Raw genomic sequence first — 27637 nt, 5'->3', positions numbered from 1 at the left:
GAACACCACAAAGATACTCCTTGAGAAGAGCAACCACAAGACACATAATCATCAGATTCACTAAGGTTGGAATGAAGGAAAAAATGTTAAGGGCAGCCAGAGAGAAAGGTCAGGTTACCCACAAAGGGAAGCCCATCAGACTAACAGCGAATCTCTCTGCAGAAACTATACAAGCCAGAAGAGAGTGCGGGCCAATATTCAACATTCTTAAAGAAAAGAATTTTCAACCCAGAACTTCATATCCAGACAAACTGAGCTTCGTAAGTGAAGGAGAAATAAAATCCTTTACAGACAAGCAAATGCTGAGGGATTTTTTTCACCACCAGGCCTGCCTTGCAAGAGCTCCTGAAGCAAGCACTAAATATGGAAAGGAAAAATCGGTACCAGTCACTGAAAAAACACCAAAATGTAAAGACCATTTACACTATGAAGAAACTGCATCGACGAATGGGCAAAATAACCAGGTAGCATCATAATGACAGAATAAAATTCACACATAACAATATTTAACTTAAATGTAAATGGACTAAATGCCCCAATTAAAAGACACAGAGTGGTAAATTGGATAAAGAGTCAAGACCCACTGGTGTGTTGTATTCAGGAGACCCATCTCACATGCAAAAACACACATAGGCTCAAAATAAAAGGATGGAGGAAGATTTACCAAGCAAATGGAAAGCAAAAAACAAACAAACAAACCAAGACAGGGGTTGCAATCCTAGGCTCTGATAAAACAGACTTTAAACCAACAAAGATCAAAAAAGACAAAGAAGGGCATTATGTAATGGTAAAGGGATCAATGCAACAAGAAGCACTATCCTAAATATATATGCACCCAATACAGGAGCACCCAGATTCATAAAGCAAGTTCTTAGAGACCTACAAAGAGACTTAGACTCCCATACAGTAATAATGGGAGACTTTAACACCTCACTGTCAATATTAGATGAATGAGACAGAAAATTAATAAGGATATTCAGGAACTGAACCCAGTTCTGGACTAAGCAGACTTAATAGACATCTACAGAACTCTTCACCCCAAATCAACAGAATATACATTCTTCTCAGCACCACATACCACTTATTCTAAAATTGACCACATAATTGGAAGTAAAACACTCCTCAGCAAATGCAAAAGAACGGAAATCATAACAAACAATCTCTCAGACCACAGTGCAATCAAGTTAGAACTCAGGTTTAAGAAACTCATTCAAAACCGCACAACTACATGGAAACTGAACAACCTGCTCCTGAATGACTGCTGGGTAAATAATGAAATTAAGGCAGAAATAAATAAGTTCTTCGAAAGCAATGAGAGCAAAGACACAAAGTACCAGAATCTCTGGGACACAGCTAAAGGAGTGTTTAGAGGGAAATTTATATACTAAATGCCCACAGAAGAAAGTAGGAAATCAACACCCTAACATCACAATGAAAAGAACTAGAGAAGCAAGAGCAAACATATTCAAAAGCTAGCAGAAGACAAGAAATAACTAAGATCAGAGCAGAACTGAAGGAGATAGAGACTTGAAAAACCTTTCAAAAAATCAATGAATTCAGGAGTTGGTCTTTTCAAGATTAACAAAATAGATAGACTGCTAGCCAGAATAATAAAGAAGAAAAGAGAGAAGAATCAAATAGAGACAATAAAAAATGATAAAGGGGATATCACCACTGATCCCACAGAAATACAACCTACTATCAGAGAATATTATAAACACTTCTACACAAATAAACTAGGAAATCTAGAAGAAATGGATAAATTTCTGGACACGTACACTCTCCCAAGACTAAACCAGGAAGAAGTTGAATCCCTGAATAGACCAATAACAAGATTTGAAATTGAGGCAGTAATTAATAGCCTACCAACCAAAAAAAGCCCAGGAGCAGACAAATTCACAGCTGAATTCTACCGGAGGTACAAAGAGAAGCTGTTACCATTCCTTCTAGAAGTATTCCAAACAATAGGAAAAGAGGGAATCCTCTCTAACTCATTTTATGAGGCCAGCATCATCCTGATATCAAAACCTGGCAGAGACACAACAAAAAAAGAAAATTTCAGGCCAACATCCCTGATGAACATCAATGCGAAAATCCTCAATAAAATACTGGCAAACCAAATCCAGCAGCACATTGAAAAGCTTATCCACCACGATCAAGTTGGCTTCATCCCTGGGATGTAAGGCTCATTCAACATATGCAAATCAATAAATGTAATCCATCACTTAAACAGAGCCCATGACAGAAACCACATGATTATCTCAATAGACGCAGGAAAGGCCTTTGATAAAATTCAACACCCCTTCATGTTAAAACACTCAATAAACTAGGTATTGATGGAACATATCTCAAAATAATAAGAGCTACTTATGACAAACCCACAGCCAATATCATACTGAATGGGCAAAAGCTGGTAGCATTCCCTTTGAAAACTGGCAGAAGACAAGGATGTCCAATACTATTTGACATAGTATTGGAAGTTCTGGCCAGGGCAATCAGGCAATAGAAAGAAATAAAGGGTATTCAAATAGGAAAAGAGGAAGTAAAATTATCTCTGTTTGCAGATAACATGATTGTATATTTAGAAAACCCCACTGTCTTAGCCCCAAACCTCCTTAAGCTGATAAGCAATGTCAGCAAAGTCTCAGGATACAAAATCAATGTGCAAAAATCACAAGCATTCCTATACATCAATAATAAACAGAAAGCCAAATCATGGGTAAACTGCCATTCACAATTGCTGCAAAGAGAATAAGATACCTAGGAATCCAACTTACAAGGGATGTGGAGGACCTCTTCAAGGAGAACTACAAATCACTGCTCAAGGAAATAAGAGAGGGCACAATCAAATGGAAAAACATTCCATGCTCATGGATAGGAAGAATCAATATCCTGAAAATGGCCACACTGTCCAAAGTAATTTATAGATTCAATGCTATCCCCATCAAACTACCATTGACTTTCTTCACAGAATTAGAAAAAACTACTTTAAATTTCATATGGAACAAAAAAAGAGCCTGTATAGCCAAGACAATCCTACACAAAAAGAAAAAAGCTGGAGGCATCACACTACCTGACTTCAAACTATACTACAAGACTACGGTAACCAAAACAGCATGATACTGTACCAAAACAGATATATAGATCAATGGAAGAGAACAGAGTCCTCAGAAATAACACCACACATCTATAACCATCTAATTCTTGACAAACCTGATAAAAACAAACAATGGGGAAAGGGTTCCCTATTTAATAAATGGTGTTGGGAAAATTGGCTAGCCATATGCAGAAAACTGAAACCTGACCCCTTCCTCACACCTTATACAAAAATTAACTCAAGATGGATTAAAGATTTAAACATAAGACCTAAAACCATAAAAACCCTAGAAGAAAACCTAGGCAATACCATTCAGGACATAGGCATGGGCAAAGACTTAATTACTAAAACACCAAAAGCAATTGCAACAAAAGCCAAAACTGACAAATGGGATATAGTTATATTAAAGAGCCTCTGCACAGCAAAAGAAACTATCATCAGAGTGAAGAGGCAACCTACAGAATGGGAGGAAATTTTTGCAATCTATCCATCTGACAAAGGTCTAATATCCAGAATCTACAAAGAACTTAAACAAATTTACAAGAAAAAAAACAAACAAACTACCCCATCAAAAAGTGGGCGAAGGATATGAACACACACTTTTCAAAAGAAGACATTTATGCAGCCAACAGACTTATGAAAAAATGCTCATCATCACTGGCCATTAGAGAAATGCAAATCAAAACCACAATGAGATACCATCTCATGCCAGTTAGAATGGCGATCAAGAAAAAGTCAGGAAACAACTGATGCTGGAGAGGATGTGGAGGAATAAGAATGCTTTTACACTGTTGGTGGGAGTGTAAATTAGTTCATCCTTTGTGGAAGACAGTGTGGTGGTGATTCCTCAAGGATCTAGAACTAGAAATACCATTTGACCCAGATCCCATTACTGGGTGTATATGCAAAGGATTATAAATCATTTTACTATAAAGACACATGCACACATATGTTTATTGCAGCACTATTCATAATAGCAAAGACTTGGAGCCAACCCAAATACCCATCAATGATGGAATGGTTGAAGAAAATGTGGCACATATACACCATGGAATACCATGCAGCCATGAGAAAGAAGGAGTTCATGTTCTTTGTAGGGACCTGGATGAAGCTGGAAACCATCATTTTCAGCAAACTAACACAGGGACAGAAAACCAAATGTCACATGTTCCCACTCATAAGCGGGGATTGAACAATGAGAATATATGGGTACAAGGAGGGAGATGTCACACACCGGGGTCTGTCGGGGGGGTTGGGGGCAGGGGAGGGATAGCATTAGGAGAAATGCCTAATGTAGGTGACGGGTTGATGGGTGCAGCAAACCACCATGGCACATGTCTACCTATGTAACACACCTGCATGTTCTGCACATGTATCCCAGAACTTAAAGTATCATTTAAAAAAAATTAAAGTTCCTTTGTCTCTTTTTGGCAAAATATTTAGTGTTTCCAGGTTCCTCAGCCTATAAAGCTCCTTTTACATTTTGGCTTCTGGGTGGTTAACATGTACCTTTTCAACCATTTTGTCAAAGGGTATTTTAATATTTATATTAACATACTTGGCACTCAGAAACAATATCTGTCCTTCTTTGATCAACAAAATTTTTCCCAACATGGTTAAAATATTAAAAAAACCCTTAGAACAATATGTTTCCTTTTACTTTTTTAACCAACTAATTTTTCCCCCAATGAACCATTACTCTCTGTCCCAATTCAGTAAATAAGTCATCTCTACTACTTTCTCTCCAGTGTTTTAATGAAGAACTCAGGACTAATCATTCTCTATTATATCAGATCTCTTCATGGTGGTGAATATGGCCAGCTATGCCTGAGGCTCACTGTTACCTCATCTTGTTTGCCATGGGGCCTGAGTTATGACATGTGGTACTCTGAAAGGAGCAATTACTGAGAAGGTAAATAGTTTTTTTGATTAAGACTCTACTTGCAATCATTTTGTTTGCCCTGAAACTGGGATTTGAGTGGATATAACTTATACTGTTTGAAATAACAGTATTGGGCTGGGCTCGGTGGCTCACGCCTGTAATCCCAGCACTTTGGGAGGCCGAGGCGGGCGGATCACCAGGTCAGGAGATCAAAATCATCCTGGTTAACACGGTGAAACCCTGCCTCACTAAAAATACGAAAAATTAGCCTGGCGTGGTGGTGGCTGTAGTCCCAGCTACTCAGCAGGCTGAGGCAGGAGAATGATGTGAACCTGGGAGGCGGAGCTTGCAGTGAACCTAGATCATGCCACTGCACTCCAGCCTGGGCGACAGAGCGAGACTCTGTCTCAAAAAAAAAAAGAAAGAAATAACGGTCTTGGAGACGTATTAGAGTAAAAAGTGCAGAGGTCAAGGACAGTATTTCTTAGAAGCAATGTACCTTTGGAATCAGTAAGGGTGCCCTTGCCAAGGGCTGGTCTCCAGCAGGGCAGCACAATCTGTGATGGCTTCATATCTCTTTGGAGATCAATATTACTCTCTATTGATTGTACTGTTTCCATTTAAGAATGGAAGTCTCATTTGCTCATTCCTCCTTGAGAGTAATGAGGTTTCAGATATAATGCAATTAATGGGGGTAGCAAAAGAATTTGATGTTCTCTTTATGAATTGCTGTTTTAACTATGGCACAATAAGTGGCTGGCAATTGACTTTCAAAATGAGAACACTATTTGGCAGACTTGACAGCTTTGTCATATGATTTGGGACATGCCGATGGTTCCACATCAAGGGCAGAGAGGTCAGAAAGTTGCTTGTGCAAGCTTTAAGGCATTTTGTTGTTCAGGATGCTGTGCAATTGAATGATGACACTACAGCCCAACACCCAGATGTGTCACTATCCACACATGACACTTGTTTCTTTGCCTCCTGTTTGGTGATGTGGATCTCAAGGATAAAATTTTTGTCTCATTCAGTGCATAATTTGTTTGCTCCAAATAACACTACTCTCACAAATGTTGTTTGGTGAAGGGCCCTTGAATTTTTTTCTGTTAAATTGTTCTAGCATTTTGAGTCATCAAACTAACGAGGAAAGACAGAGTTCAGTTATGATTATTTCCGACTGCTGATAAATACGACATCTATGAAAAGGATGAAATTTCTCCTTGAATTAGGGCAAGGCTCCTGTTTAAACTTTACCTTATTACATTATAATGTGGTGTTAGAGAGTTTACTCCTGTAGTAGTACAATAAAGGTATAATTCTTCAACATCCATCCCTATTATATAGTTTGGTGAGCTTCTAATGGAACTTGGTACTATTTCATATTTACAACTGTGGCGATCCTGGGCTGTTCTAGAGATTCCCTTTTGGAATGCCAATAGTTAGGCTCCTACTCTTTAACTTTTTGAGAAGAAGTTTCTTGCCTTTCCTAAAATTGCAATGAATTCCTTGCAATTACACATTCATGGAAAGGAGATACCACCCCAGGAAACTTCTATACCCAGCAATTATAACCCAGCAACTTCAGCCACTTTTTCTCCACATCTTTCAATAGTCAAAAGAATTTCTCTCCTTGTAGTCAAGCTTCCTAGAATTAAAGTTATCTTTGATCCTGTATCTGAAATTTCCTATATTCTTGAATATTGTCCTACATTCAAAGCAGGTCATAAGGTTTAGGGTCTCTCCAGGGAGATCAGATGTTAAATAAACCTGCATGTTAAGGACTTTGGGACAATTTTTCCTTCCCTTTGGGAGGCCGGGCTCGATCCCCCAGACTTTAAGGCCAGGCTTCTTAAATTTAGAGAGATCAGAAAAAAATCAAAGAAAATGCTTTAGATGCTGTCTTTGTTTTTCTTGTGTGGGGAGGAGTTTATCCTTAAGATTTACAAAGTCCTTGTCTCAGTGTTCCCTCTCTTGGCTCCACTCCCAGTGATTTTGAAGTGGCTTATTGCTATCTGTGTGGAGGATTTGCTAAGGTTGTTGCCATGGCTGCAATGCCTGCAAGTTTAGCTGATTCTTGTGTCCTATTGATCTCCTCTGAATCTTAGCAACTTGCCAGTGTTCCTCTTATGAATTTGGGGTCATGTTAGCCCAAATCTAATTACCCTTTTGTCTTAGGCCACAGGGAAATCATTGTGCAGACAGTGGACCAAATCCAAATCCAAATATTTCCATTTAGCTAATTTTGCAGCAATTTCTCATGAAATTCATGCTTCCATTAAAAGCTTTGGGGAGTGGAAACATAATCCTCTGGGAGCAGACTTAAGATGTGAATTTCTAAAGGTGATAATCAGGTCATTGGGTTCGCCTATCCTGTTGATCAGGACAGTAGCTATTTGAAGTTCCTCCTTTCAAATCTCATTGGTCCTTTGTTTACATGTTTTGTGTTTTCGTGGCCAGGATTGCTCCACTATTCCTTGCAAATCAACTTGTGTTGGTCTCCATGCTTTCCTCACCCATGAAACAAAGCATTCATTTAATTGGGACATCCACTTTCCCCCTCCTCACATATTGTATTCACTACCCTTCCTTTTTTATTGTGGTAAAATACACGTAGCATAAAATTTACCATTTCAACTATTTTTAAGTGTACGGTTGTATTAGTCCATTTTCACACTGCTGATAAAGATATACCCAAGACTGGGCAATTTACAAAAGAAATAGGTTTAATAGACTCACAGTTCTATGTGGCTGGGGAGGCCTCACAATCATGGTGGAAGGTGAAAGGCACGTCTCACATGGTGGCAGACAAGAGAAGCGAACTTGTGCAGGGAAGTTCCCCTTTATAAAACCATCATATCTCATGAGACTTACTATCATGAGAATAGCATAGGAAAGACCCACCCCCATGATTCAATAACCTTCCACCAGGTCTCTCCCACAACATGGAATTGTGGGAGCTACAATTCAAGATAAGATTTGGGTGGGGACATGGCCAAACCATATCAACAGTTCTATGGCATTAAGTACACTCACATTGTTGTGCAACCATCATCACCATCCATCTTTAGAACGTTTTCTTATTCCTCAGCTGAAACTCTGTACCCATTAGTTACTAACTCCCCATTTCCCTCTCTCCCTAGCCCCTGGTAAATACCGTTCTATGAATTTGGCTATTCTAGGAAACTCATATAAATAGAACCATACAATATTTGTCCTTTTGTGACTGGCTTATTTTACTTAGCATAATGTTTTCAAGGGTCATCAACGTTGTTGCAAGTGTCAGATTTCATCCCTTGTTAAGGCTGAACAATATTTCATTGTATTTATGCATCACATTGTTTATCCATTCATCTGTTGAGGGACATGTGGGTTGTTTCCACTGTTTGGCTATTGTGCAAAGTTGCCATGGACATAGATATACAAATATCTGTTTAAGTTTCTGTTTGCATTTTGTTTGCTACCCCTTCTTTAAAAAAATTAAACATTCTTTTTTAAAAACACTTTATTGAGTTATGATCTACGTAGAATAACTCAAAGATTTTAAGGGTAGGGTTTTATGACTTTTGAAAAATATATACACCTGTGTAACCACCTCCACATTGACTATATAGAATATTTTCAGCAAGCCAGACTGTTTCCCCTTGTCTAAATGTGGGTCATTATCCATTTTGCCCACCCCCAACCTTGACCCACAGCTAAAGGAAACCACTGACCTACTTACTGTCGCTGGAGATTAGCTTTTATTTTCTAAAGTTTAGTATAGATGGAATCATTCACTATGAGCTCTTAACGTTTCTGAGATTCATCCTTATAGTGGCATGTATCTGATGTACCATCCTTTTTATTGTTGAGTTCTGTTCTGTTGTAAGGATATACCACAATTTGTTTATCCATTCAACTATTGATGGACATTTGATTGTTTCCAGTTTAGGTCTATTATGAATAAAACTGTTATGAACATATGTTTTAAATTCTCTTGGATAAATATCTAGGAATAAAATTGCTGAGTTGTATTAATAATGAACTTCCAGCTGGTTTTCCACAGCAACTATACTATTTTACATTTAAAAGAACATTGTGTAAGAGTTCTAGTTGCATCCTCCTCAGTGCTTTACATGAACAGTCTTTTTAGTTTTAGAAATTCTAGTATCTTGTGTAGTTTTAATTTGCATATGATTTTCATTTAAAATGAATTCTAATTTAATCAATTAAATTCATTGGTGACTAATGGGGTGTTGAACATATTGTCATGAGCTTGTATTTGCCATCTGTACATCTTCTTTGGTAAAACAACAGTTCAGATGCTTAGCCCATATTTATTGGGCTATTTATTTTATTATTGAATTGTGAGAATTCTTTACATATTCAAATACTTTTTGAATATAGATTTTGAAAGTATTTTCTCCCAGTCTGTGGCTTATTTTTAAAAAATTAACTGTGTCTTTTACTGAACAAAAGTTAAATTTAGATGAAGTCTAATTTATTGATTTTTTTCATGCTGTTTGTTTTATATTTAAGAAATCTTTGTCAAACCCAAAGTCACTAAGAACTTCTTCTGTGCTTTCTTCTTGAAGCTTTTCTAGTTTTAACTCATACATTTAGATCAATGATCCATTTTGAGGTAATTTTTACCTGTGAAATTTTTAGAATTTTAAAATATATAATGTACATTTTCTGTACGTATCAGCTAAAGATATTTGATAATTTATACACATGCCACCTCAATTATCATAGTGCTAAAAGTACAAACCTAAGAGTAATTTTAAAACATACACTAGAAATGCTTGTACAGATGTAAATATTGTGAAAATGTCCTGAGCTATACTCTGTGGTCCCCCATGACTCATTCTCTGTGCTGAGTCTCATTCAGAAAAAATAATCCAAGTTGGGTTCTTTTACACTCTTTTTATTGTTATTATTACTTTTTGAGATGGAGTCTCACTCTGTCACCCAGATTGGAGTGCGGTGGCACAATCTCAGCTCCCTGCAACCTCCACCTCCTGGGTTCAACCAATTATCCTGTCACAGCCTCCCAAGTAGTGGGGTCTACAAGCACCTGGCACCATGCCAAGCTAATTTTTGTATTTTTAGTAGAGACAAGGTTTCACCATGTTGGCCAGGCTGGTCTCGAACTCGTGACCTAAGGTGATTCACCCGTCTTGGCCTCCCAAAGTGCTGGGATTACAGGCGTGAGCCACCGCGCCTGGCTGGGTTCTTTTACACTCTGAGATAATAAAAAGTAGGCAATGTTTATTAAGCAATGCCCTTGGGATCCACTGTGGAAGCAAAGGCAAAAACATAAGACGAGACGGGAGAAGTTGATTTGTGATGTGAACATGACATCAAGCTTGATAATCTTGACAATGAGCTCTTGAACTAAAATGGCTCTAACTCTCTGGGCTGAATTGGCTAAAATCTTTTACCCATGCTTACATCCATTGCTGGATGTGGGTCACCCCAGAAAGTGGAGGCAGTTCCTGAAGGGGCTGACAGCACTTGGACAGTTGGGGCAATAAACCCTTTCTTGCAAAGGAAGGTAGGTAGCACATCTCCATGTCCATTACTGTCTACCCCTTGTTGCTCAGATCCGCAGTCTCATAAATATTTGGAAAACACTCTTCCAGGATTCCATTAGGCTTCTTTTCCTGGGGGAGACTTGGAAGAGAAAGAGTGGTGGGACAAATGTTAGTCCTTGTTGGTAAAGCTGGTCTCAGAGCCATAACTGGTACTCATTGCCTCCCCGTAGCATTACCCAATCTAGACTATCCCTTTCTCAGCCCTCTGCTGCTCTGGGTGACTTTAGGTGGTGAGAATCAGACCCTAATGTTAAGGACTTGAAGCTCCTTGTCACCATGCCCTTCTCAGGCTAGGGCTGTTTAATTTGTCTATTTGCTTTCACAATTTTCAGGGAGTCTTTAAGGATGCCCACACCTGGGTTCTGCATGTATTTCTCCATATTCCAGTGATTTAACAGCAGCCTATTCCTCCCTGATGATTAAGATTTATTACCTCTGTCAAGATGACTATTTTCTCTTCTTACTTTCTGGTTCCTGGACACAAGGAAAATAAAGTGCCAAGAGCAGCCATAGTTATAGCTTGATGAGACTTCTGCTGTGTCCACTAGAAGAAGTATTCCCCTTTGGGTACCAGGACCTTCAATGCTGCAGGACTGAAGGGGCGGGAGGTATGAATTTTACAAGTGATATTTAGAGTGATGGCAAACAGGGATATGTCTCCCTACATTTCTCAGTTCCTTCTTACTGGGGACACTGCACAACATAGAAATCTTTGAACCATGGTATATGGTGCATTCTGGAGAATGTTGCATCATTTTTGTAAAATATCACCTCTGAGCTGGTGTTTCCATGATCCCATCACCAGGTTATTGCAATATTCTATCAGAATAGCAGCTTCTAGATGGGTTAGAACTTGTTATTACTGATGCATTTCTCTGTTATGGGTCTGCTCCCTTATCTACTCTTCGGTATGTGGGACCCTGTGTAGGTGGCACAGGCACTCTGTGGGCAAGAAAGGGAAATCCATACCCAGAAGGTCTATTTCTTCTGTGATTGTTCAGAATCAGTCACAGATCTTTTTAGGATAGAAGGGGCACAGTGTAGACAACTTGCGGTCAAGTGGCTAGACAGTGTCCTTGAGGAATGATCTCACATCATGGACTTAGCATTGGATTTTGTTGCTAGCAGACTGGACATTCAGAGGCAGCAGAAGTGAGATTCATCAGGAAAAGTGGCCGCCCATGCTGCTGTGCTGATATCTAACCTCTGTCTCTATCACCATGACCATTTTTTAATGTGTCCATTGTTCCAGCACTGGAATGGCCAAAGCCAGGCTGGCTAGTGTTAACCAGCTGAGACATTTTATCTACTCCTTTGTTAAGTGCCTCTTCCATGGTGGGGGAGCTACTGGATTGGTATTAACTTTTAATATGAAGATTTTCCCACTTTATGCCCATTCCTATTTATCCATATATATATTAAGGCTTGGTATACACGGGAGATTTGTTCCAGGACCCCCACAGATACCAAAATCTATGGATGCTCAAGTCTCTTTTATAAAATGGCATAATATTTGCATATAGCCTATGCACATTTTCCTGTATTTAAAACACATCTAGATTATTTACAATACCTAACACAATGCCTATACCTTACTTCATTCGAGTGAATTCAACCTAGTACTCACTGCGTGACAAAATTCAAATTTTGATTTTTGGAAAGTTGTGGGATTTTTTTTTCCCCTCAACATTTTTGATCCAAGGTTGTTTGAATCCACAGATGGAGAACCCTCAGATACAGAGGGCCAACTGTATTCCTTTCTGCCAGACCGTTTTGTGTTCGATCTTCCAATCTTTCTTTTTTTCTAGGATTTTACCAGTTAGCCATTCCATTTGCCACTGCCCAGGAATCCTTATATGTTCTAATCTCAGACTACTTCTTTTATTACTCAAAGGGGATGGCAAATGTACTGCCCCAAACTTTGTCAATTGAAATAATTGTCTCTGAGTTAGACTGTAGTGCCTTGCATCCACACACTGAGCTGACCTGTCTGTAAACCAGTCTTGGGCACTTTGATCATCTGTCAGCTAGTCCTCAGGGATTCCCCTTCTGGGCCATAGGAGTGAGATGAGGAAGAGGTGTTGGCGCAACAGTGATGCATGACATGCAGGCTGAGCCTAGCTGAGCTGGTGGATATGATAGATTAAGGTCAAGATGGAAGATTCTAGCCACATAGTCACATGGTGTCCCATAGTCTGGCTGTCAATTTGTGTGATGGCTCAGTAACACGCCACGAGTTGCATTTCAAAAGGTGTACATTCTCCGTTGCAAGCTATGTGACCTTGCTCTAGTATCCCAGGAGCCTGTGATGTGATTTTCCCACTGGGATTTCCCATAAATTCCACATGATATCTTTCCCAACCACTGATATCTCTAATATAAGAGGATCTCATGGCTCAAGCGGTAGGGCACAGCTTGATCCTGACAAACAGTCCTGGAATGTCTTTGGCTTGATTTTATTTTAACTCTGTTACTCTTTTAGCACCATTTCCAAGAGCTGTGAATAAGGATCTGAGCAAAGTGACTTCACAGGACAGAAGCTTTAGCTGAGCTGTCAGGTGAGACACCTGATATGGATTCTGGGAAGGGCTGTGTTTACTCTGTAATTTCTGGAGGTTACTATCTGCTGTCCTTAATAGACTAGAATTGCTTATGTCCATAATGGGAATCCTGGTGGTGGTGGTAAGGCTGGTGGTAGGGTATGTGTATATATGTTTACTAAAATTGGAGTGGAGAGGGAAATACAGAAGAATAGTATAGAGGGATAGTTAAAGTCCTTCAAACTGGCTTCTTTTTTAAGCTAAGAAGGGGTAATGAGTTACCCTTTTGTATTTCCACTCCTCAGAGAGGCAAAAATGACCCCAGGTCTCCTACTACACCAAAATGGTAAAACACGAGAATAACATATACTGTTACTTTTCCTTGTGAGAAAAGAAAAATATGCACTATTTATTCTAAAATCACAAATATTATAATTTTTCGCACTTGAAGATATCTTAGCTATCATCTCATTCAATCTCTTCATTTTACAAATGAGGAAAATCTTTTATGGACTCTTCAATAAAACCATGAAACAGTTTGTTGTTTATAAGTTAGTAAGTGTATCCATATGCTTTTATAGGGTTCTTTTATGATTTTGGCTAGCAATGATGAAGTTAGCTTGTTTTGATCTCTGTGCAACTTGTTCAGAAAGAACTTAAAAGAAGTATTTAGGAAAATCCAAGTGCTGAAACATTTAAGATATGCTTTGTGGTCTCAATTTTGTGTGATTGTCAGCCAGGAAGTTTTCTGATTGAGATGGCTTGCCAATTCCCCGCCAAATACATTATTTATTACACTAATGGGGATTTCCTATTTGGGATGTTAAAGATAACAATCTTACTGATATCATTTCCCATAAAATAATTGATGTGGGTCAATGGATACATTCTAATAAATTAAAATCAAGAACAAGACAGAGGTCCATAAAGACCTATAGGTATTTTATTGGCATATACTTACTCAAATATACCAGATTTAGTTATATTAAATATTTCTGATTCACCATTGACAGCGAAACTTGAAACTGAATGTAACTGAATTTATGTTTCTTTTCTTAGATCTATATTTTTTGTAAGAATGAAATAAATTTTAGCAAGGACTGAATGTTGTTGGATTAAAGTGGCAGTTATGATACCATGGTGATGTATATGAAATTTTATAATTTCATGAGTTCCCTAAATTATAGGGAGACTTCTGTATCCTTGTGTGTTTCTGTGTAAGTGTACATGTGTATGTGTATGTGTATGTGTATGTATATGTATATGTGTATGTGTGCTTACAGTGATAACTCCGAAGGGAGATGGGTTTCAAGCATCTAGTAAAGAATAAATACATGGAGGTAATTAAATTAACAAATACTCTAAATTACACCTGGTTTTAACCAGATAGCAAAAACATATATATATTTTTTAAGAGATAGTCTCATGCTTTCCACTGAAGCTGGAGAGCAATGGCAAGATCACAGCTTATTGCAGGCTTGATCTCCCGGGCTCAAGCGATCCTTCCACCTCAGCCTCCTGAGTAGCTAATAGCTGGGACTACAGGCACACGCCACTATGCTAAATTTTAAAAGTGATTTGTTGAAATGGGGTCTCTGTTTCGTTGCCTAGGCTGGTCTTGAAGTCCTGGCTTTAAGCCAGGGTGTCCAATCTTTTGGCTTCCCTGGGCCATATTGGAAGAAGAATTGTCTTGGGCCACACATAAAATAAACGAATGATAGCTGGTGAGCTAAAAAAAGAAAATCGCAAAAAAATCTCATAATGTTTTAAGAAAGTTTATGAATTTGTGTTGGGCCACATTCAAAGCTGTCCTGGGCTTCATTCAAAGCCATCCCAGGATGCATGCAACCCGTGGGCTCTGGGTTGCTTTAAGTGATCCTCTTGCCTCGGCTTCCCAAAGTTCTGGGATTACATACATGGGCCACCAGCACTGGGCTGAAAAAGATTTTAATAATTACACATTTGTAATTTATTTGTAAAATTAAAATAAATTTTAAAATTGCAGTTTGTGGTCAGTGCTATGAAGGAAAAGAACAAGACTGTAAGAAAGATCAGCTGAGCGAGGTGGCTCACACCTCTAATCCCAGCACTTTGGGAGGCCGAGGAGGGCAGATCACCTGAGGTCAGGAGTTCGAGACCAGCCTGACCAACATGGAGAAACCCCATCTCTATTAAAATACAAAAAATTAGCCAGGTGTGGTGGTGCATGCTTGTAATCCCAGCTACTGTGGAGGCTCAGGTAGGAGAATCACTTGAACCTGGGAGGCAGATGTTGCAGCGAGCCGAGATTGCACCATCGCACTCCAGCCTGGGCAACAAGAGCGAAACTCCATCTCAAAAAAAAAAAAAAAAGAAAGATCACAGAGGCATCTCCTTTAGTTGAGAAAATCAGAAAAGAAAAGAAAAGATCTTTCTGAACGATGAATAGAAGTTGAAAACAGAGTTTGTGCAGTTTGGATGTGGGAGGCAGGCTGTGTATAGACAGCGATCTAGAGAATAGGATGATAAAGATCTTGCAGTTGGAAAACAGTGTGACATGTTCCAAAAACTAAAAGAAGGCCAGATGGCTGAGTAGGTAGTGGGGCCAGCATAGCATGAGATAAAATTGAAGAGATTGACATGGACGGGCCATATCTTGACAACCCCTATGGGCCACAATGAGTTATTTGAGTCTCTTTTTAGTGCAATGGAAAGTCATAGAAGGATTTTAAGCAGGAGAGTGACACCATTTCATCTATACATTTAAAAGACCACATTGGTGCAGGATCTGTGGCTCATCCCTGTAAACCCAGCACTTTGGGAGGCTGAGGTAGGAGGATCGCTTGAGCCCAGGAGTTCAAAACCAGCCTGGGCAACATGGTGAAACTCCATCCCTATAAAAAAAAGAATACAAAAGTTAGCTGAGCGTGGTGGTGCATGCCTGTAGTCCCAGCTATTTCGGAAGCTGAGGCAGGAGAACTCATTGAACTCAGAAGTTCTGGGTTGCAGTGAGCGGAGATCACGCCACTGTATTTCAGCCTGGGCAACAGAGCCAGACTCTATCTCAAACAACAACAACAAAAACAGTAACAACAACAAAACCCCAAAAAACACATTGTCTGTAAAATAAACATTGGATTGGATTGAGGTAAAAGTGGAAGAAAATAGAAATTGTTTGGAGAAAATTGCATCAGCCTAGGTGAAAGAGTTGGAACAGTTTGGACGGGCATGTTAGCTATGAGAAGGGAGAGTAATGGGTGGACTTGGGGTATTTTGATGGTAAAATTAGTGGATCTTATTGATACATTAAAGGTAGGGATAAGAGAGAGCTGTATCAAGCTATGCCCAGATTTTTGGCTCGAGTAAATAGATGTGTGTGTGTGTGTGTTTGTGTGTGTGTGTGAGACAGAGAGAGACAGAGAGAGAGACGGAGTCTCATTTGTTAAAATAATATGAGACTGAAGGATAAAAATTGTGTAGAAAATAGTAAGTTCAGTTTTGAAATGTTCATTTTTTGATATGAGTGAGATGATCAAGTGACTAGGTCAAGTAAGGAATTGAATATATATGGGTCTGGAAATGTAGGCTAGAGATATAATTTTGGAATTATTGGCATAAAGATGCTAGGGAGAAAAAATGAAAGTTCTGAGTCACATCAGGTCAGATGGAAAGGAAAGATGATTTAAAGAGAGGGAAGGAGATGCTAGATAAGAAGAAAATCAGGGAAGTTTTGCATCACATAGATCAAAAGAGTATTTCTAGGAGTGAGTAATCAACTGTGTTGTGTGCTACTGGAAGGTCAAAGAAGATGAGAGCTAAAAAACTATTAATCGCATTTGGCTATACGAGAGTCAATGGTGGACTTCAAGAACAAGAGGGACAGATGTTATTTTGAAGTGAGTGGAAGAGTGAAAGCAAGATGAGCAGCGGGAGAAAAGATGTAAGACAAGTGGGGTGAATACTGTTTTTTTTTTTACCCGTGGCTATTTCCCCAATACTAATGGAACCCCTGGTCTTTCAGTGGTATCGGAGTGGTCAGATCTCTTAAAGAAGCTTGTGCACCTTCCAAATTGTAGGGAGCGAATTGGTATTGTCCACATCAATCATAGTAGTCTCATTCATCTTGCTATATGATTGGTATATCTATGAGCATTTTACACAATCTGGCCAATATCTTCCTCCCAGTTGTAACATAGGATAACACCCACATTCTAATAAAATATTATCACATTTAACAAAACAGCTTTAATTTTTGTTTTTCAAAGAAGTTATTTAAGACTTAGAGAAATTAAGTAATATACCCAAGGTGATAATCAGGTAAATGGGAGAAGCTATTGGTGACTTACTCAACCCATCAGAATCACTCATTCCCTACAAAATAAAATATACTTACTATTACATCTATTAAAGTGTTGTTTTACCCCTGTGCTCATCTACTCTTGCCTGTTTTCTTCCTTGCTCAGACTTGCCCTTTTGATTCTATTGGCCTTCAGCCAACTATTACACATGAAGATTAAATATGTTGATTTTACCAGGCAGAGCCTACTGTAATGATAAGCTTTCTCTGAAGATATTGGAGAAGGGGTTGGGCTATTTAAGGACTGATCATAATAAGAAGCGTAAATTAACAATTTTGTTACCATGCAAATTTGTATTAGACTAAAGGAAAAAGTGAATATTATAAAGTGAAATCAAAGAAATATTATACAGAATTATATAACACTGACAAAGTTGGATTTTGATGGCATATTTAAATTTTCTTTTGGAAAGTATGCAAATACATAGTGTTTTGAAAATGGAGAGTAGCTAATTAAGGCAAAGTGTACTCTGCTAGGAATCAGATAATCACACTTTTATTTGAGGCTCTAGTGTTCTGAGACCAAAGTAGGGCTCATAACTATTTTGAATCTGTTTCTTCACCTGTAAAATGGACATAAAATTGTCTTATTTTCAAGACTGAAGTTCAAATGAAACAATAGAAAACAAAATATCCTGGTCGTGGTAATAGCATTCATACAACAGGCACTTATTTAATGTCTACTTTGTTTTAGGTACTGTAGTAACCTATAGTTTACTACAAATAGTAGAACAAATATAACAAATACATAAACATTATGTAAATAGATGATAAATGTTGTAGTGAAAATGTGTAAAGTTATACAGAATACAGGATGGTAGATGTGGTGAGAATGAGGCTGGAATAGGAAACTGGGCAGATAATATAAAAGGCATGAATGATTTGGGCTGTTATTCACAGCAATGTTCTTATTGAAAGTTTCTTAGTATAGAAATAATATATATGAATGTAATAAAGATGGTGACTTTTTCATAAATTCGAAGGGGAAGTATGAGAGTTACAGAAATCAGTTACCTTGCTATTTCCAAAACCCAGAAGAGACTTGGTGAGTCTCAGGTAGGCTTGACAACATAGATAGGAAGGGATGGTGTCTCTGTTAACTTTTGTTGCTTAGCAAACCACACCAAACTGAGTGGCTGCAGCAAAGAATGATTTATTATTTCTCATCAGTCTATGGGTTGGCTAGATGATTCTGCCATTGATCTTTCTTGGGCTCATTCCTATGGTTGCAATCACATTATGGCTGGAAAGCCTGCATGGTTCAAGATGGATTTACTCATGGGTCTGGTTGTTCGTGCTAACTGTGGGCTAAGGCATCTCTCCTCTCCTCCATGTGGCCTTTTCTCCTGGAAGCTAGACTAACTTCCTTTCATCATGGTGGTCTCACAGCAGAGTTTCAAGAGGACAAGCCCCAAGGTCTATGTGCTTATCAGAACTCTATTTGTGTCACATCTGCTGATGTCCCACTGGCCAAACCAAGTCACATGGCCAAATCCAGTCAAAGTAGGAGGAAGGTTAGATTACACCTCAGGATGGGAGGAGTGGGAAATAATTTGCATCTATTTTTAATCTATCAAAGATGTTTTGGGGACTTTTAGAGGCAAAATTGATGGCACTGGGAGAAAAATGAGATGTGGGAAATAGGAAGAGGGAAGATTAAGGATGACTCAGGTAAGGAGAAGTTTAATTAGGTCCCAGCTATTTATCTTTGTTTTTATTGCATTTCGTTTTGGGTTCTTGGTCATGAAATCCTTGCCTAAGCCAATGTCTAGAAGGGTTTTTCCAATGTTATCGCCTGAAGATATTTTTTAATTCAAGGAAAAAAGGTCAAATGATAAACAATTTTTTTGATATAAATTCATAACTGAGTATTTCATACTGAAATAGAAACCTTAAAGCCATTGGGACAACAGGAAAGGTCATTTGAAAATTAACACTGATCTGCCTGAGAAGATACAGGACATGAATCCCAATAACTCTCTGAACTGCATATAGTCATAGTGTAAAACTGTTCCTGAATCTGACTGAACAGTGTTAATAGAAAATTCAAAGGAACAGTTAATGTCACTGAATAGCTGTTGAGTGAGGGGTGGAAAGCTATTTAAATTAAAAAAAAATTTCTAAATGCTTATTTAAATCTTTAGTTAAAAAATTTTTCCCTGCAGAAATATATGAATGGTAATGATAAGAATGAGATGATGCAACCCACCACATGATATCAAAGGACTAACCCACATACCCTATGGACTTAAACATGGGCGCTACCTTGGCATGAAGGCTCAGAGTCTGATTCAGACCTGGATTCGGACAATTAATTTCCTGAGTCATTTTATGTTGGCTACATGAGGGAGGGATTGCGGAATCTGGAAGGTTGATTTTAGTTTCTAGTTAATATTGTAGAATTGTCTGTTTCTCATGTCTATTCTGTGAGTTCTTGCTTCATGTATTTTGAGGCTCTGTTGTTAGGCACATGTAGGTTTATAATTATTTTGTCTTCGGGATGGATTGATTCTTTTATTATTATAAAATGTCCTTTATGTCTCTAATAACAATTGTTGTCTCAAAATCTATTTTATCTGACATTAGTGTAGCCACTGCAGCTCTCTTCCAGTTACTGTTTGCAGGATGTGTCTTTTTTCTATGCTTTTATTTTCAACTCATTTGTGTTTTTAAGTGTAAGTGTATCTCTTGTAGACACATGCATGTTGTTGGGTCCTTTAAAAAAATCAGTTCTGCTAATATATGCCTTTTGGTTGGAGTGTTTTATCCATTTAAATTTAATGCAATTATTGATAAGGTAATATATGTGTCTGACATTTTGCTATTTTATATATACCTTGTATCTTCTTTGTTCCTCTTTAATCTCATTATTGATTTCTTTTATTCTACATAGATATCTCCTAGGTTTACTGTTTTCTGGGTTATTTAACATATTTTAAACTAACATTTAGAATCACCTAGGTTGAGAATCACCTTCATGAGAATCACCTAAATTGCTTGTTATAAATGAAAATTTCGTAGCCTTATGTTAGATTTACTGCATCAAAAGTTTTGGGTTTTTTCCCCCTGAAATTTGCCTTTTTCACAAACTCTATGTGATTCTTATGCTCCTTAATTTGAGAATAAATACATATAGAAAACGCTTTTTCTTTTCTGGTATCAAATATTAGGAGAGAAAGAGGAAACCAAGGTTAATTAAAGTTTCAATACACCAGCCTCTGTTCTAGACATTTAAAATACATTACTTATTTACTCATCAAAAAACCTCTATGGTATCCATATTATCCTCATCTCTTGTTAATTAACTTTCCTAGCACATATAGATAATAAGTAGCAAAGTCAAAATTTAAATTCAAGTTTCTCTAGTGAACAAAGAGGAAAAGATAATTCCAGACAATGTAGGACTAATTACAGAAAATAAAACACCCAGTGGAATATGAAAGGAGAGAGAATACATGTGCTTTGTTTTCTCTTCCTGGTAAAAGATTTCTAATGATTGTTTTATGCAAAAGGGCTTAGACATCCAGTTTGAATTCTGGTACTAATCCATGTGAGAAATATCAGAGAAGTCTAAGATTTAAAAATTGTCTATGCCCCATAAGTCTTAAAATACCTGCAGTTCAATTGAAATTCAAAACAACTTTTAGAACCCAGACCTACGACTGTCTTCCCAAAGTCTCAGAAGCAAGTTATCAGTGTGATTAAAACTCCCATGAGTTTTAGATTTTTATTTTTTTTAAAGTTAGTTATGCACATGTAAAAAACTTTCTATTACAAAAAAGATCAGGCCATAGATGAAGAGTCCTGTAATCTGTGTGCATCTATAGATATCAGAGAAAGGGTATAGACTTGTAGTGAGAAAATATGAGTCTGAGTTCTGATTTTGCCACTATTAGCTGCCTGATCTTAGGCAGATAATCTTAGCATTAATTCTCTCATTATGGAAAAGGGTATAGTAATAATCTTGCTTGTTTCATGCAGTCAATGAGAAGATCAAGTGTGATAATATACATATATGAAATTATTTTGCATTTGTAAATGGGATGCCATCTATCACTTTATGGGTATTTGAGATTTATGTTTTAGAATCATCTTTAGAATAAGCATTAATAATAATAATAATAATAATTCTTTCTGTGTAGTAGAAAGAGGGTCTAGAATTAATGAAACTCAAATCTGCATACCTTTATAAGTCTCCAAATAATAATTTCCATCTTGTTTTAACAAAATTAATTTTTAATAGTGGTGAAAATTATCTCAACATTTTACAAATGCTATTCCATGCTTTAGTTCATTAATTTAAAAAATGAGAATAAATCTGATTTTTTCTATTTATTGTGAGGATTGTTAGATGAGGCATGCAAATGTGTTCTATATGATGGAAAGAGCTACACAAATGCTGTTAAATATTATCTGTGATTTTTGAAACATGCATTTTACTAAGCAATTAAATAAACAGTGTTTTAACCTTTTGTATCATCTTTTAAAAATTAATAAACTTAATTTTTTAGGGAAGTTTTAGGGTCACAGAAAAATTGGGCAGAAAGTAGAGAGAGTTCTCATATACCCGGTGTCCCCAGGCACACAATATCTCCTGCTATGGACACCATTCATTCTAGTGGGTACATTTGCTGACATGCAATTGAGACATTGACATACATACATTGATATATGCCTGTTAGCCCAAATATATAGTTAACATTATAACTCACTATTGGTGTTGTGCATTCTCTAGGTTTTGAAAAACATCTGCTATGTATCCATCTTATAGTATCACACAGAGTATTTTCATTGCCCTAAAAACTCTCTGTGTTCTGCTTATTCACCTTTCTTCCCCAACCCCATCTCCTGGCAACCACTGATGTTTTTACTGTCTCCATAGTTTTGTCTCTTCCAGAATGTCATATTGTTGGAATCATACAGTAGGCAGTATTTTCAGATAGGCTTCTTTTACTTTGTAAAATGCATTTAAGTTTCTTTGTGTCTTTTCATGTTTGATAGCCATTTCTTTTTATTTTTCTTTAAAAAAAATTATGTATAGAGAGGCTGAAAGTGTAGATTTCTTACATGCACATATTGCCTGGTAGTGAAGTCTGGGTTTTTTGAGTACCCGTTACATGAATAGTGAACATTGTACCCAGTAAGTAATTTATTCATGCTCAACCCCCTCCCACCCTCCCACACTTCGTAGTCTCTTTTGTTTTTAGTCATTCTAATACTCCATTGTTCTGGCTATATCACAGTTTACTTACACATTCACCTACAGAGCGGCATCTTGGTTGCTTCCAAGGTTTGTCAAGTGTGAATAAAGCTGCTATAAACATCTGTGTGCAGGTTTTTGTTTGGACATAGTTTTCACCTCACTTGGGTAAATAACAATATGCTTACTTGCTGGATTGTGTGGTAAGAGTATGTTTACTTTTATAAGAAAGTGACAAACCATCTTTGAAGGTACCTGTTCCATTTTACATTTCTACTAGCAATGAATGAGAGTTCCTGTTGCTCCACATCTTTGCCAGCATTTGGTGTTAGTGTTTTGAATTTTGGCCATTCTGATAGGTGTGTATTGGCATCTCATTGTTGTTTTATTATTATTATTTTAAAAATCTGTTTACTTTTAATTTTGTGGGTAAATAATAGATGTATATATTTATGGGTTACATGCGGTATTTCAATACAGGCATGCAATTTGTAATAATAACATCCTGAAGAATGGGGTATCCATCCCCTCAAGCATTTATCCTTTGTGTTACAAACAATCTAATTATATTCTTTTAGTTATTTTAAAACTGTGCAATTAGATTATTATTGACTATAGTCCCCTGTTGTGCTATCAAATACTAGGTCTTATTTATTCTTTCTCTTTTTTGTAACCATTAACCATCCCCACCTCCTTTCATTCCCGCACTATCTTTCCCAGCCAGCCTCTCATAACCATCCTTCTATTCTCAATCTCCATGAGTTCAATTATGTTGATGCTTAGATCCGTATAGAGTTGTTTCAGCTCCTTATATATTCTAGTTATTAATTCCTTGTCAGATGAGTAGTTTGCAAATATTTTCTCTCATTCTGTGGGTTGTCTCTTCACTTTGTTGATTGTTTCCTTTGCTGTGAAGAAGCTTTCTAACTTGATGTAATCCCATTGGTTCATTTTTGTCTTGGTTGCCTGTGCTTGTGGGGTACTACTCAAGAAATTTTTGCCCAGACTAATGTCCTGGATCGTTTCCCCAATGTTTTCTTGTAGTAGTTTCACAGTTTGAGATCTTAGATTTAAGTCATCAATCCATTTTGATTTGATTTTTGTGTAGGGCAAAATATATGGGTCTCATTTCATTCTTCTGCATATGGATATCCAGTTTTCAAAGCACCATTTATTGAAGAGACTACTGTTTCCCCAGTGTATGTTGTTGGCACCTTTGTCAAAAATGAGTTCACTTTAGGTATGTGGATTTGTTTCTGGCTTATCTACTCTGTGTCATTGGTCTGTGGGTCTGTTTTTATGCCAGTACCATGCTGTTTTGGTACTATTTCTTTTAGCATAATTCAAAGTCAGGTAATGTGATTCCTCCAGTTTTGTTCTTTTTACTCAGGAGAGCGTTGGCTATTCTGAGTCTTTTGTGATTCCATATAAATTTTAGTATTTTTTTTCTATTTTTGTGAAGAATGTCATCGATATTTTGATAGGGATTACATTAAATCTGTGGTTTGCTTTAGGTAGTATGGACATTTTAACAATATTGATTCTTCCAACTCATGAACACGGAATATTTTTTTGTATGTGGGTGTGTCCTCTTCAATTTCTTTCATCAGAATTTTATAGTTTTCATTGTAGAGATCTTTCACTTCTTTGGTTAAGTTAATTCCTAGGTATTTAGTTTTATTTGTGGCTATTGTAAATGGGATTACTTTCTTCATTTCTTTTTCAGATTATTGACTCTGGCATATAGATATGCTATTGATTTCCATATATTGATTTTGTATCCTGCAACTTTACTGAATGTGTTTGTCAGTTCTCGTCGTTCTTGGTGGAGTCTTTGGTTTTTTTCCAAATATAAAATCAAATCATCTGCAAACAAAGGTAATTTGACTTCTTCCTTTCCAGTTTGGATGCACTTTGGTGAAGTTAATTCCGAGGTATTTAGTTTTATTTGTGGCTATTGTAAATGGGATTACTTTCTTCATTTCTTTTTCAGATTGTTGATTCTGGCATACAGATATGCTATTGATTATTTTATATTGATTTCTCCAGCTAGGACTCTCAATACTATGTTGAATAACAGTGAAAGTGGATATCCTTGTGGTGTTCCAGATCTTACAGGAGAGACTTTCAATTTTTTCCCGTTCAGTATGACACTAGCTGTGTGTCTGTGATTTATGGCTTTTATTATGTTGAGGTATGTTCTATCTATACCCAGTTTTTAGGGGGTTTTGATGCTAAAGGGATGTTGAACTTTATCAAATAGTTTTTCAGCATCAGTTGAAAGGATCATGTGGTTCTTGTCTTTCATTCTGTTGACATGATACATTACATTAATTGATTTCCATATGTTGAACCACACTTGCATACCTGGGATAAATCCCACTTGGTCATGATGAGTGATTTTTCTAATGTCCTGTTGAATTCAGTTTGCTAGTATTTTGATGAGGATTTTTGCATCAATGTTCATCAGAGATATTGGCCTGTAGTTTAATTTTTTATGTGTCTTTGGTTTTGGTATCAGGGTAATACTCGCCTTCTAGAATGAGTTTGAAAGTACTCCCTCGTCTTTTCTTTGGAAAAGTTTGAGTAGGATTGATATTACTTCTTCTTTAAATGTTTGGCAGAATTTAGCAGTGAAGCCATCAGGTCCTGGGCTTTTCTTTAATGGCTTTTAATGACTTTTTATTATGGCTTTGATCTCATTACTCTTTATTGGTCTGTTCATGTTTTGAATTTCTTCATGGTTTAATCTTGGTAGGTTGTATGTGTCTAGAAATTTATTCATTTCTTCTAGATTTTCCAATTTTTTGGCTGATAATTGCTCATAGTAGCCACTAATGGTCCTTTGAATTTCTGTCATATCAGTTGTAATGTTTATTTTTTTACCTTTGATTTTATTTATTTGGGTCTTCTCTTTTTTTCTTAGTCTGGCTAAGGGTTTTTCAATTTTGTTTATCTTTTCAAAAAACCCAGCTTTGTTTCATTAATCTCTTATATTGTTCTCTTCATTTCCAAATAATTTATTTCTGCTCCTATCTTTATTATTTCTTTTATTCTACTGATTTTGGATTTGATTGCTCTTGCTTTATAGTTCTTTAATATGCATCATTAGGTTATTTATTTGAAGTATTTTTTTCTTTTTAATGTAGGCATTTATGGCTATAAGTTTCTCTCTTAGTACTGCTTTCACTGTATCCCATAGATTTTGGTATGTTGGGTTTCCATTATCATTTATTTCAAGGAAATTTTCAATTTCCTCTTTAATTTCTTCATTGACACACTGGCCATTCAGGAGCATATTGTTTGATTTCCATGTTTTTATATAATTTCCAAAATTCCTCCCATTATTGATTTCTAGTTTTATTCCACTGTGTTCAGAGAAAATGCTTGATATTATTTCAATTTTTTTAATAGTTTAAGACTTGTTTTGTGATTTAACATGTCATCTACCACTGAGAATGACCCATGTGCTGAGGAGGAGTATGTGTATTCTGCAGCCATTGGATATGTTCTGTAAATATCTATTAGGTCCATTTTTTCTATAGTGCAGATTAAATTCGGGGATTCTTTGTCAAATTTCTGTCTGGGAGATATGTCCGTTGCTGAAGGTGGGGTGTTAAAGTCTCTAGCTATTATTGTACTGAGGTCTCTCTCTCTTTAGCTCTGATACTATTTACTTTATATATCTGGGTGCTCCAGTGTTGAGTGCATATATATTTATACTTGTATCTTCTTGCTGAATCAGCCCCTTTATCATTATATAATAACTTCTTTGCCTCTTCTTATAGCTTGTGTCTTAAAATATATTTTGTCTGATATGAATATAGCTATTCTTGCTCTTTTTTGGTTTCCATTGGCATGGACTATATTTTCCTGTCCCTTTATATTCAGTCTATGTGTATCTTTGTAGGTGGAATGTGTTTCTTGTAGGCCACAGATCACTGGGTCTTGTTTTTTATCCATTCAGCTATACTATTTCTTTTGATTGAGTAATTTAGTCCATTTACATTCAGTGTTATTGATAAGTATGAACTTACGTATTTTGCTATTTGTTTTCTGGTGTTTTGTTGTCTTCACTTCCTTCCTTCCTTTCTTCCTGTCTTCCCTTTAGTGAAGATGATTTTCCCTGATGGTGTGCTCTAATTTATTGCTTTTTATTATTTGTGTACTTATTGTATGTTTTTTAATTTGAGGGTACCATGAGGCTTGCAAATACTCTCTTATAACCCATTATTTTAAACTGATAACAACTTAACACTGATTGCATAAACAAACATATATGCAAAAAGTAAACTCATAAAAACTCTACACTTTGACTTTGTCCACCTGCTTTTTAACTTTTTATTGTTTCTCTTTATGTTTTATTTTCTGTCAGTGTCCTGAAAAGTTGTAGTTATCATTTTTGGTTGGCTCATCGCTTAGTCTTTCTACTTAAGACAAGAGTGGTTTACACACTACAATTACAGTGTTACCCCATTCTGCGTTTTTCTGTGTGCTTATTATTACCAGTGAGTTTTGTACCTTCAGATCATTTCTTCCTGCTCATTAACATCCTTTACTTTCAGATTGAAGAACTCCCTTTAGCATTTCTTGTAGGACAGGTCTGGCATAGCTGAAGTCTCTTTTTTTTGGGGAAAATATTTATTTATTCTTCATAATTGAATGATATTTTCACTGGATATACTATGTTAGGGTAAAAGTTTTCTTCCTTTAGCACTTTAAATATGTCATGCCACTCTTGCCTGGCCTGTATGGTTTCTACTGAAAAGTATGCTGCCAGATGTATTAGAGTTCCATTGTATATTATTTGTTCTTTTCTTTTGCCACTTTTAGAATCCTTTCTTTATGCTTGCCTTTGGAAGTTTGATTATTAAATGCCCAGAGGAAGTCTTTTTGAGGTTAAATCTGCTTGGTGTTCCATAACCTTCTTGTACTTGAATGTAGATATCTTTCTCTAGGTTTTGGAAGTTCTCTGATACTATCCCTTTGAATAAACTTTGTACTCT

General features: G+C 36.9%; 1 long non-coding RNA gene across 1 annotated transcript; it reads right to left on the bottom strand.

The window, feature by feature from the left end:
- Window positions 1-10209: 10209 nt before the first annotated feature.
- LOC129060779 (uncharacterized) lies at window positions 10210-22288 on the bottom strand. Its single transcript, XR_008527682.2, has 3 exons — window positions 22144-22288; window positions 10989-11148; window positions 10210-10634 (listed from the first exon to the last, which is right to left on the bottom strand). It is a non-coding gene; the product is annotated as an uncharacterized LOC129060779 (long non-coding RNA).
- Window positions 22289-27637: the final 5349 nt, after the last annotated feature.

The sequence above is a fragment of the Pongo abelii genome, chromosome 7, assembly GCF_028885655.2.
Source record: "Pongo abelii isolate AG06213 chromosome 7, NHGRI_mPonAbe1-v2.0_pri, whole genome shotgun sequence".
Classification (NCBI taxonomy): Eukaryota; Metazoa; Chordata; class Mammalia; order Primates; family Hominidae; genus Pongo; species Pongo abelii.
This window is presented reverse-complemented; position numbering and strand designations above follow the sequence as displayed.